The sequence below is a fragment of the Somniosus microcephalus genome, chromosome 2 (assembly GCF_052327205.1).
Source record: "Somniosus microcephalus isolate GS21.2 chromosome 2, FLI_Smic_1.0, whole genome shotgun sequence".
NCBI lineage: Eukaryota > Metazoa > Chordata > Chondrichthyes > Squaliformes > Somniosidae > Somniosus > Somniosus microcephalus.
The window spans coordinates 56,595,904-56,609,180 of NC_140988.1; positions in this window are offsets into that span (position 1 = coordinate 56,595,904).

The following is a 13,277-nucleotide window of genomic DNA, read 5'->3' on the forward strand; positions in this document are numbered from 1 at the left end:
CCGCACCGTGCTCACTTCTCTACTCCCTCACCGTGCGCACTCCTCTATTCCCGCACTGTGCTCACTCCTCTACTCCCGCACTGTGCACACTCCTCTACTCCCGCACTGTGCTCACTCCACCACTCCCGCAATGTGCTCACTCCTCTACTCCCGCACTGTGCTCACTCCTCTACTGCCGCCCTATGCTCACTCCTCTACTCCCGTACCGGGGTCAATCATATAATCCCGCACCGATCTCACTCCTCTGCTCCCGCACTGTGCTCACTCCACCATTCCGCAATGTGTTCACTCCTCTACTCCCGCACTGTGCTCACTCCTCTACTGCCGCCCTATGCTCACTCCTCTACTCCCGTACCGGGGTCAATCATATAATCCCGCACCGATCTCACTCCTCTACTCCCGCACTGTGCTCACTCCTCTACTCCCGCACTGTGCTCACTCCTCTACTCCCGCACTGTGCTCACTCCTCTACTCCCGCTCTGTGCTCACTCCTCTACTCCCGCACTCTGCTCACTCCTCTACTCCCGCACTGTGCTCTCTCCTCTACTCCTGCACTTTGCTCACTCCTCTACTCCCGCACTGTGCTCACGCCTCTACTCCCGCAATGTGCTCACAACTCTACTCCCGCACTCTGCTCACTCCTCTATTCCTGCACTGTGCTCACTCCTCTACTCCCACACTGTGCTCACTCCTCTACTCCCGCACTGGGCTCAGTCCTCTACTCCCGCATTGTGCTCACTCCTCTACTCCCGCACTGTGCTCACTCCTCTACTCCCGCACTGTGCTCTCTCCTCCACTCCCGCACTTTGCTCACTCCTCCACTCCCGCACTCCCGCACTGTGCTTACTCCTCTTCTCCTGCACTGTGCTCACTCCTCTACTCCCGCAGAGTGCTCAATCCTCTCCTCCCGCAGAGTGCTCACTGCTGTACTCGCGGACTGTGCTCACTCCTCTACTCCCGCACTGTGCTCACTCCTCTACTCCCGCACTGTGCTCATTCCTCTACTCCCGCACTGTTCTCACTCCTCTACTCGTGCACTGTGCTCAATCCTCTACTCCCGCTATGTGCTCACTCCTCTACTCCCGCACGGTGCTCAGTCCTCTACTCCCGCACGGTGCTCAGTCCTCTACTCCCGCACGGTGCTCAGTCCTCTACCCCCGCACTGTGCTCACACCTCTACTCCCGCACCGTACTCACTCTTCTACTCCCGCACTGTGGTCACTCCTCTACTCCCACACTGTGCTCACTCCTCTACTCCCACTCTGTGCTCACTCCACTACTCCCGCACCGTGCTCACTCCTCTACTCCCGCACTGTGCTCACTCCTCTACTCCCGCACTGTGCTCACTCCTCTACTCCCACACTGTGGTCACTCCTCTACTCCCACACTGTGCTCACTCCTCTACTCCCGCTCTGTGCTCACTCCTCTACTCCCGCACCGTGCTCACTCCTCTACTCCCGCACTGTGCTCACTCCCCTACTCCCGCACTGTGCTCACTCCTCTATTCCCGCACCTTGCTCACTCCTCTACTCCCGCACCGTGCTCACTCCTCAACAACCGCGCTATGTTCACTCCTCTACTCCCGCACTGTGCTCACTCCTCTACTCCCGCACTGTGCTCACTCCTCTACTCCCACACTGTGCTCACTCCTCTACCCCCGCACCGTACCCGCTCCTCTACTCCTGCACTGTGCCCACTCCACTACACCCGCACTGTGGTCAATCCTCTACTCCCGCACTGTGCTCACTCCTCTACTCCCGCACTCTGCTCACTCCTATACCCCCGCACTGTGTTCACTCCGCTATTCCCGCAATTTCCTCACTCCTCCCCTCTCGCACATTGCTCACTCCTCTACTCCCGCACTGTCCTCACTCCTCTACTCCCTCACCGTGTTCACTGCTCTACTCCAGCACTGTGCTCACTCCTCTTCTGCCGCACTGTGCTCACTCATCTACTCCCGCACCATGCTCACTCCATTACTCCTGCAGTGAGCTCACTCCTCTACTCCCGCACTGTGCTCACTCCTCTACTCTCGCACTGTTCTCACTCCTCTACTCCCGCACTGTGCTCACTCCATTACTCCTGCACTGTGCTCACCCCTCTACTCTCGCACTGTGCTCACTCCTCTACTCCTGCACCGAGCTCACTCCTCTACTCCAGCACTGTGCTCACTCCTCCACTCCCGCACTGTGCTCACTCCTCTACTACCGCACTGTGCTCACTCCTCTATTCCCGCTCCTTGCTCACTCCTCTACTCCCACACCGTGCTCACTCCTCTACTCCCACACCGTGCTCGCTTCTCTACTCCCGCACCGTGCTCACTCCTCTACTCCCACACCGTGCTCACTCCTCTACTCCCGCACCCTGCTCACTCCTCTACTCCCGCACCGTGCTCACTCCTCTACTCCCGCACCGTGCTCACTCCTCTACTCCCGCACTGTGCTCACTCCTCTACTCCCGCACTATGCTCGCTCCTCTACTCCCGCACCGTACTCACTCCTCTACTCCCGCACGGTGCTCAGTCCTCTACCCCCGCACTGTGCTCACACCTCTACTCCCGCACCGTACTCACTCCTCTACACCCGCACTGTGCTCACTCCTCTACTCTCACACTGTGGTCACTCCTCTACTCCCACACTGTGCTCACTCCTCTACCCCCGCTCTGTGCTCACTCCTCTACTCCCGCAAAGTGATCACTCCTCTACTCCCGCACTGTGCTCACTCCTCTACTCCCGCACTGTGCTCACTCCTCTACTCCCGCACTGTGCTCACTCCTCTACTGCCGCACTATGCTCACTCCTCTACACCCGCACTGTGCTCACTCCTCTATTCCCGCACCTTGCTCCCTCCTCTACTCCCGCACCGAGCTCACTCCTCTACTCCTGCACCTTGCTCACTCCTCTAACCCCGCACCGTGCTCACTCCTCTACTCCCGCACCGTGCTCACTCCTCTACTCCCGCACTGTGCACACTCCTCTACTCCCGCACTGTGCTCACTCCACCACTCCCGCAATGTGCTCACTCCTCTACTCCCGCACTGCGCTCACTCCTCTACTCCCGCACTGTGCTCACTCCTCTACTCCCGTACCGGGGTCAATCATATAATCCCGCACCGATCTGACTCCTCTAATCCCGCACTGTGCTCACTCCTCTACTCCCGCACTGTGCTCACTCCTCTACTCGCGCATTGTGCTCACTCCTCTACTCCCGATCTGTGCTCACTCCTCTACTCCCGCACTCTGCTCACTCCTCTACTCCCGCACTGTGCTCACGCCTCTACTCCCGCAATGTGCTCACAACTCTACTCCCGCACTCTGCTCACTCCTCAATTCCTGCACTATGCTCACTCCTCTACTCCCCTACTGTGCTCACTCCTCTACACCCGCACTGGGCTCAGTCCTCTACTCCCGCACTGTGCTCACTCCTCTACTCCCCCAATATGCTCGCTCCTCTATTCCCACACGGTGCTAACTCCTCTACTCCCGAAATATGCTCACTCCTCTAATCTCGCACTGTGCTCACTCCTCTACTCCCACAATGTGCTCGCTCCTCTATTCCCGCACAGTGCTCACTCCTCCACTCTCGAAATGTGCTCACTCCTCTAATCTCGCACTGTGCTCACTCCTCTACTCCCGCACTGTGCTCACTCCTCTACTCCAGCACTGTGCTCACTCCTCTACTCCCGCACCGCGCTCACTCCTCTACTCCCGAAATGTGCTCACTCCTCCAATCTCGCACTGTGCTCACTCCTTTACTCCCACAATGTGCTCGCTCCTCTATTCCCGCACAGTGCTCACTCCTCTGCTCTCGAAATGTGCTCACTCCTCTAATCTCGCACTGTGCTCACTCCTCTAACCCCGCACCGTGCTCACTCCTCTGCTCCCGCACCGTGCTCACTCCTCTACTCCCGCACCGCGCTCACTTCTCTACTCCCTCACCGTGCGCACTCCTCTATTCCCGCACTGTACTCACTCCTCTCCTCCCGCACTGTGCACACTCCTCTACTCCCGCACTTTGCTCACTCCACCACTCCCGCAATGTGCTCACTCCTCTACTCCCGCACTGTGCTCACTCCTCTACTCCCGCACTGTGCTCACTCCTCTACTCCCGTACCGGGGTCAATCATATAATCCCGCACCGATCTCAGTCCTCTACTCCCGCACTGTGCTCACTCCTCTACTCCCGCACTGTGCTCACTCCTCTACTCACACACTGTGCTCACTCCTCTACTCCCGCTCTGTGCTCACTCCTCTACTCCCGCACTCTGCTCATCCTCTACTCCCGCACTGTGCTCACGCCTCTACTACCGCAATGTGCTCACAACTCTACTCCCGCACTCTGCTCACTCCTCAATTCCTGCATTGTGCTCACTCCTCTACTCCCATACTGTGCTAACTCCTCTACTCCCGCACTGTGCTCACTCCTCTACTCCCCCAATATGCTCGCTCCTCTATTCCCGCACCGTGCTCACTCCTCTACTCCCCCAATATGCTCGCTCCTCTATTCCCGCACTGTGCTCACTCCTCTACTCCCGAAATGTGCTCACTCCTCTAATCTCGCACTGTGCTCACTCCTCTACTCCCACAATGTGCTCGCTCCTCTATTCCCGCACAGTGCTCACTCCTCTACTCTCGAAATGTGCTCACTCCTCTAATCTCGCACTGTGCTCACTCCTCTACTCCCCCAATATGCTCGCTCCTCTATTCCCGCACCGTGCTCACTCCTCTACTCCCCCAATATGCTCGCTCCTCTATTCCAGCACTGTGCTCACTCCTCTACTCCCGAAATGTGCTCACTCCTCTAATCTCGCACTGTGCTCACTCCTCTACTCCCACAATGTGCTCGCTCCTCTATTCCCGCACAGTGCTCACTCCTCTACTCTCGAAATGTGCTCACTCCTCTAATCTCGCACTGTGCTCACTCCTCTACTCCCGCAATGTGCTCACTCCTCTACTCCAGCACTGTGCTCACTCATCTACTTCCGCACTGTGCTCACTCCTCTACTCCCGCACTTTGCTCACTCCTCTACTCCCGCAGAGTGCTCAATCCTTTACTCCCGCAGAGTGCTCACTCCTGTACTCGCGGACTGTGCTCACTCCTCTACTCCCGCACTGTGCTCACTCCTCTACTCCCGCACTGTGCTCACTCTTCTACTCCCGCATTGTGCTCACTCTTCTACTCCCGCACTGTGCTCACTCCTCTACCCCCGCACCGTGCTCACACCTCTTCTCCCGCACCGTGCTCACTCCTCTACTCCCGCACCGTGCTCACTCCTCTACTCCCGCACCGTGCTCACTCCTCTACTCCCGCACCGTGCTCACTCCTCTACTCCGCACCGTACTCAATCCTCTACTCCCGCACAGTGCTCCCTCCTCTATTCCCGCACTGTGCTCACTCCTCTACTCCCGCACTGTGGTCACTCCTCTACTCCCGCACTGTGCTCACTCATCTACTCCCGCACTGTGCTCACTCCTCTACCCCCGCACTGAGTTCACTCCACTATTCCCGCAATGTCCTCACTCCTCCACTCTCGCACGGTGCCCTCTCCTCTACTCCCACACTGTTCTCACTCCTCTACTCCCGCACCGTGCTCACTCCTCTACTCCCGCACCGTGCTCACTCCTCTATTCCCGCACCGTGCTCACTCCTCTACTCCCGCACCGTGCTCACTCCTCTACTCCCGCACTGTTCTCACTCATCTACTCCCGCACTGTGCTCACTCCTCTATTCCCGCACCTTGCTCACTCCTCTACGCCCGCACCATGCTCACTCCTCTACTCCTGCACCTTGCTCACTCCTCTAACCCCGCACCGTGCTCACTCCTCTACTCCCGGACTGTGCTCACTCCTCTATTCCCGCACCTTGCTCGCTCCTCTACTCCCGCACCGTGCTCACTCCTCTACTCCCGCACCGTGCTCACTCCTCTACTCCCGCACCGTGCTCACTCCTCTACTCCCGCACCTTGCTCACTCCTCTATTACCGCACTGTGCTCACTCCTCTACTCCCGCACTGTGGTCACTCCTCAGCTCCCGCACTGTGCTCACTCCTCTACTCCCGCACTGTGCTCACTCCTCTGCTCCCGCACTGTGCTCACTCCTCTACTCCCGCACTGTGCTCACTCCTCTACTCCCGCACTATGCTCACTCCTCTACACCCGCACTGTGCTCACTCCTCTATTCCCGCACCTTGCTCCCTCCTCTACTCCCGCACCGTGCTCACTCCTCTACTCCCGCACCTTGCTCACTCCTCTACCCCCGCACCGTGCTCACTCCTCTACTCCCGCACCGTGCTCACTCCTCTACTCCCGCACCGTTCTCACTTCTCTACTCCCTCACCGTGCGCACTCCTCTATTCCCGCACTGTGCTCACTCCTCTACTCCCGCACTGTGCACACTCCTCTACTCCCGCACTGTGCTCACTCCACAACTCCCGCAATGTGCTCACTCCTCTACTCCCGCTCTGTGCTCACTCCTCTACTCCCGCTCTGTGCTCACTCCTCTACTCCCGCACTCTGCTCACTCCTCTACTCCCGCACTGTGCCCACTCATCTACTCCTGCCCTTTGCTCACTCCTCTACTCCCGCACTGTGCTCACGCCTCTACTCCCGCAATGTGCTCACTCATCTACTCCCGCACTGTGCTCACTCCTCTACTCCCGCAATGTGCTCACAACTCTACTCCCGCACTCTGCTCACTCCTCTATTCCTGCACTTTGCTCACTCCTCTACTCCCGCACTGTGCTCACACCTCTACTCCCGCACCGTACTCACTCCTCTACTCCCACACGGTGCTCAGTCCTCTACTCCCGCACTGTGCTCACACCTCTACTCCGCACCGTACTCACTCCTCTACTCCCGCACGGTGCTCAGTCCTCTTCTCCCGCACGGTGCTCTGTCCTCTACTCCCGCACTGTGCTCACACCTCTACTCCCGCACCGTACTCACTCCTCTACTCCCGCACTGTGCTCACTCCTCTACTCCCACACTGTGGTCACTCCTCTACTCCCACACTGTGCTCACTCCTCTACTCCCGCTCTGTGCTCACTCCTCTTCTCCCGCACCGTGCTCACTCCTCTACTCCCGCACTGTGCTCACTCCTCTACTCCCGCACTGTGCTCACTCCTCTATTCCCGCAACTTGCTCACTCCTCTACTCCCGCACCGTGCTCACTCCTCAACAACCGCACTGTGCTCACTCCTCTACTCCCGCGCTGTGCTCACTCCTCTACTCCCACACTGTGCTCACTCCTCTACCCCCGCATCGTACTCACTCCTCTACTCCTGCACTGTGCCCACTCCTCTACACCCGCACTGTGGTCAATCCTCTACTCCCGCACTGTGCTCACTCCTCTACTCCCGCACTGTGCTCACTCCTATACCCCTGCATTGTGTTCACTCCGCTATTCCCGCAATTTCCTCACTCCTCCCCTCTCGCACATTGCTCACTCCTCTACTCCCGCACTGTCCTCACTCCTCTACTCCCTCACCGTGTTCACTCCTCTACTCCAGCACTGTGCTCACTCCTCTTCTCCCGCACTGTGCTCACTCCTCTACTCCCGCACCATGCTCACTCCGTTACTCCTGCACTGAGCTCACTCCTCTACTCTCGCACTGTGCTCACTCCTCTACTCCCGCACTGTGCTCACTCCTCTACCCTCGCACTGTGCTCACTCCTCTACTCCCGCACCGTGCTCACTCCTCTACTCCCGCACCATGCTCACTCCATTACTCCTGCACTGTGCTCACTCCTCTACTCTCGCACTATGCTCACTCCTCTACTCCCGCACTGTGCTCACTCCTCTACTCTCGCACTGTGCTCACTCCTCTACTCCCGCACTGTGCTCACTCCATTACTCCTGCACTGTGCTCACCCCTCTACTCTCGCACTGTGCTCACTCCTCTACTCCTGCACCGAGCTCACTCCTCTACTCCAGCACTGTGCTCACTCTTCCACTCCCGCACTGTGCTCACTCCTCTACTACCGCACTGTGCTCACTCCTCTATTCCCGCACCTTGCTCACTCCTCTACTCCCGCACCGTGCTCACACCTCTTCTCCCGCTCCGTGCTCACTCCTCTACTCCCACACCGTGCTCACTCCTCTACTCCCGCACCGTGCTCACTCCTCTACTCCCGCACTGTGCTCACTCCTCTACTCCCGCACTGTGCTCACTCCTCTACTCCCGTACCGGGGTCAATCATATAATCCCGCACCGATCTCACTCCTCTAATCCCGCACTGTGCTCACTCCTCTACTCCCGCACTGTGCTCACTCCTCTACTCGCGCACTGTGCTCACTCCTCTACTCCCGCTCTGTGCTCACTCCTCTACTCCCGCACTCTGCTCACTCCTCTACTCCCGCACTGTACTCACGCCTCTACTTCCGCAATGTGCTCACAACTCTACTCCCGCACTCTGCTCACTCCTCAATTCCTGCACTGTGCTCACTCCTCTACTCCCATACTGTGCTCACTCCTCTACTCCCCCAATATGCTCGCTCCTCTATTCCCGCACCGTGCTAACTCCTCTACTCCCGAAATGTGCTCACTCCTCTAATCTCGCACTGTGCTCACTCCTCTACTCCCACAATGTGCTGGCTCCTCTATTCCCGCACAGTGCTCACTCCTCTACTCTCGAAATGTGCTCACTCCTCTAATCTCGCACTGTGCTCACTCCTCTACTCCCGCACTGTGCTCACTCCTCTACTCCAGCACTGTGCTCACTCCTCTACTCCCGCACCGCGCTCACTCCTCTACTCCCGAAATGTGCTCACTCCTCCAATCTCGCACTGTGCTCACTCCTCTACTCCCACAATGTGCTCGCTCCTCTATTCCCGCACAGTGCTCACTCCTCTTCTCTCGAAATGTGCTCACTCCTCTAATCTCGCACTGTGCTCACTCCTCTAACCCCGCACCATGCTCACTCCTCTACTCCCGCACCGTGCTCACTCCTCTACTCCCGCACCGCGCTCACTTCTCTACTCCCTCACCGTGCGCACTCCTCTACTCCCGCACTGTGCTCACTCCACCACTCCCGCAATGTGCTCACTCCTCTACTCCCGCGCTGTGCTCACTCCTCTACTCCCGCACTGTGCTCACTCCTCTACTCCCGTACCGGGGTCAATCATATAATCCCGCACCGATCTCACTCCTCTACTCCCGCACTGTGCTCACTGCTCCACTCCCACACTGTGCTCACTCCTCCACTCGCGCACTGTGCTCACTCCTCTACTCCCGCTCTGTGCTCACTCCTCTACTCCCGCACTCTGCTCACTCCTCTACTCCTGCACTGTGCTCACGCCTCTACTCCCGCAATGTGCTCACAACTCTACTCCCGCACTCTGCTCACTCCTCAATTCCTGCATTGTGCTCACTCCTCTACTCCCATACTGTGCTCACTCCTCTACTCCCGCACTGTGCTCACTCCTCTACTCCCGCGCTGTGCTAACTCCTCTACTCCCACACTGTGCTCACTCCTCTACCCCCGCATCGTACTCACTCCTCTACTCCTGCACTGTGCCCACTCCTCTACACCCGCATTGTGGTCAATCCTCTACTCCCGCACTGTGCTCACTCCTCTACTCCCGCACTGTGCTCACTCCTATACCCCTGCACTGTGTTCACTCCGCTATTCCCGCAATTTCCTCACTCCTCCCCACTCGCACATTGCTCACTCCTCTACTCCCGCACTGTCCTCACTCCTCTACTCCCTCACCGTGTTCACTCCTCTACTCCAGCACTGTGCTCACTCCTCTTCTCCCGCACTGTGCTCACTCCTCTACTCCCGCACCATGCTCACTCCGTTACTCCTGCACTGAGCTCACTCCTCTACTCTCGCACTGTGCTCACTCCTCTACTCCCGCACTGTGCTCACTCCTCTACCCTCGCACTGTGCTCACTCCTCTACTCCCGCACCGTGCTCACTCCTCTACTCCCGCACCATGCTCACTCCATTACTCCTGCACTGTGCTCACTCCTCTACTCTCGCACTATGCTCACTCCTCTACTCCCGCACTGTGCTCACTCCTCTACTCTCGCACTGTGCTCACTCCTCTACTCCCGCACTGTGCTCACTCCATTACTCCTGCACTGTGCTCACCCCTCTACTCTCGCACTGTGCTCACTCCTCTACTCCTGCACCGAGCTCACTCCTCTACTCCAGCACTGTGCTCACTCTTCCACTCCCGCACTGTGCTCACTCCTCTACTACCGCACTGTGCTCACTCCTCTATTCCCGCACCTTGCTCACTCCTCTACTCCCGCACCGTGCTCACACCTCTTCTCCCGCTCCGTGCTCACTCCTCTACTCCCACACCGTGCTCACTCCTCTACTCCCGCACCGTGCTCACTCCTCTACTCCCGCACCGTGCTCACTCCTCTACTCCCGCACTGTGCTCACTCCTCTACTCCCGCACTGTGCTCACTCCTCTACTCCCGTATCGGGGTCAATCATATAATCCCGCACCGATCTCACTCCTCTAATCCCGCACTGTGCTCACTCCTCTACTCCCGCACTGTGCTCACTCCTCTACTCGCGCACTGTGCTCACTCCTCTACTCCCGCTCTGTGCTCACTCCTCTACTCCCGCACTCTGCTCACTCCTCTACTCCCGCACTGTACTCACGCCTCTACTCCCGCAATGTGCTCACAACTCTACTCCCGCACTCTGCTCACTCCTCAATTCCTGCACTGTGCTCACTCCTCTACTCCCATACTGTGCTCACTCCTCTACACCCGCACTGGGCTCAGTCCTCTACTCCCGCACTGTGCTCACTCCTCTACTCCCCCAATATGCTCGCTCCTCTATTCCCGCACCGTGCTAACTCCTCTACTCCCGAAATGTGCTCACTCCTCTAATCTCGCACTGTGCTCACTCCTCTACTCCCACAATGTGCTCGCTCCTCTATTCCCGCACAGTGCTCACTCCTCTGCTCTCGAAATGTGCTCACTCCTCTAATCTCGCACTGTGCTCACTCCTCTAACCCCGCACCATGCTCACTCCTCTACTCCCGCACCGTGCTCACTCCTCTACTCCCGCACCGCGCTCACTTCTCTACTCCCTCACCGTGCGCACTCCTCTACTCCCGCACTGTGCTCACTCCACCACTCCCGCAATGTGCTCACTCCTCTACTCCCGCGCTGTGCTCACTCCTCTACTCCCGCACTGTGCTCACTCCTCTACTCCCGTACCGGGGTCAATCATATAATCCCGCACCGATCTCACTCCTCTACTCCCGCACTGTGCTCACTGCTCTACTCCCGCACTGTGCTCACTCCTCCACTCGCGCACTGTGCTCACTCCTCTACTCCCGCTCTGTGCTCACTCCTCTACTCCCGCACTCTGCTCACTCCTCTACTCCCGCACTGTGCTCACGCCTCTACTCCCGCAATGTGCTCACAACTCTACTCCCGCACTCTGCTCACTCCTCAATTCCTGCATTGTGCTCACTCCTCTACTCCCATACTGTGCTCACTCCTCTACTCCCGCACTGTGCTCACTCCTCTACTCCCCCAATATGCTCGCTCCTCTATTCCCGCACCGTGCTCACTCCTCTACTCCCCCAATATGCTCGCTCCTCTATTCCCGCACTGTGCTCACTCCTCTACTCCGCCAATATGCTCGCTCCTCTATTCCCGCACCGTGCTCACTCCTCTACTCCCGAAATGTGCTCACTCCTCTAATCTCGCACTGTGCTCACTCCTCTACTCCCACAATGTGCTCGCTCCTCTATTCCCGCACAGTGCTCAGTCCTCTACTCTCGAAATGTGCTCACTCCTCTAATCTCGCACTGTGCTCACTCCTCTACTCCCGCACTGTGCTCACTCCTCTACTCCAGCACTGTGCTCACTCCTCTACTTCCGCACTGTGCTCACTCCTCTACTCCCGCACTTTTCTCACTCCTCCACACCCGCACTCCCGCACTGTGCTTACTCCGCTTCTCCTGCACTGTGCTCACTCCTCTACTCCCGCAGAGTGCTCAATCCTTTACTCCCGCAGAGTGCTCACTCCTGTACTCGCGGACTGTGCTCACTCCTCTACTCCCGCACTGTGCTCACTCCTCTACTCCCGCACTGTGCTCACTCTTCTACTCCCGCATTGTGCTCACTCTTCTACTCCCGCACTGTGCTCACTCCTCTACCCCCGCACCGTGCTCACACCTCTTCTCCCGCACCGTGCTCACTCCTCTACTCCCGCACCGTGCTCACTCCTCTACTCCGCACCGTACTCAATCCTCTACTCCCGCACCGTGCTCACTCCTCTATTCCCGCACTGTGCTCACTCCTGTACTCCCGCACTGTGGTCACTCCTCTACTCCCGCACTGTGCTCACTCCTCTACTCCCGCACTGTGCTCACTCCTCTACCCCCGCACTGAGTTCACTCCACTATTCCCGCAATGTCCTCACTCCTCAACTCTCGCACGGTGCCCTCTCCTCTACTCCCACACTGTTCTCACTCCTCTACTCCCGCACCGTGCTCACTCCTCTACTCCCGCACCGTGCTCACTCCTCTATTCCCGCACCGTGCTCACTCTTCTACCCCCGCACCGTGCTCACTCCTCTACTCCCGCACTGTTCTCACTCATCTACTCCCGCACTGTGCTCACTCCTCTATTCCCGCACCTTGCTCACTCCTCTACTCCCGCGCCGTGCTCACTCCTCTACTCCTGCACCTTGCTCACTCCTCTAACCCCGCACCGTGCTCACTCCACTACTCCCGCACTGTGCTCACTCCTATACTCCCGGACTGTGCTCACTCCTCTATTCCCGCACCTTGCTCGCTCCTCTACTCCCGCACCGTGCTCACTCCTCTACTCCCGCACCGTGCTCACTCCTCTACTCCCGCACCGTGCTCACTCCTCTACTCCCGCACCTTGCTCACTCCTCTATTACCGCACTGTGCTCACTCCTCTACTCCCGCACTGTGGTCACTCCTCAACTCCCGCACTGTGCTCACTCCTCTACTCCCGCACTGTGCTCACTCCTCTGCTCCCGCACTGTGCTCACTCCTCTACTCACGCACTGTGCTCACTCCTCTACTCCCGCACGATGCTCACTCCTCTACACTCGCACTGTGCTCACTCCTCTATTCCCGCACCTTGCTCCCTCCTCTACTCCCGCACCGTGCTCACTCCTCTACTCCCGCACCTTGCTCACTCCTCTACCCCCGCACCGTGCTCACTCCTCTACTCCCGCACCGTGCTCACTCCTCTACTCCCGCACCGTGCTCACTTCTCTACTCCCTCACCGTGCGCACTCCTCTATTCCCGCACTGTGCTCACT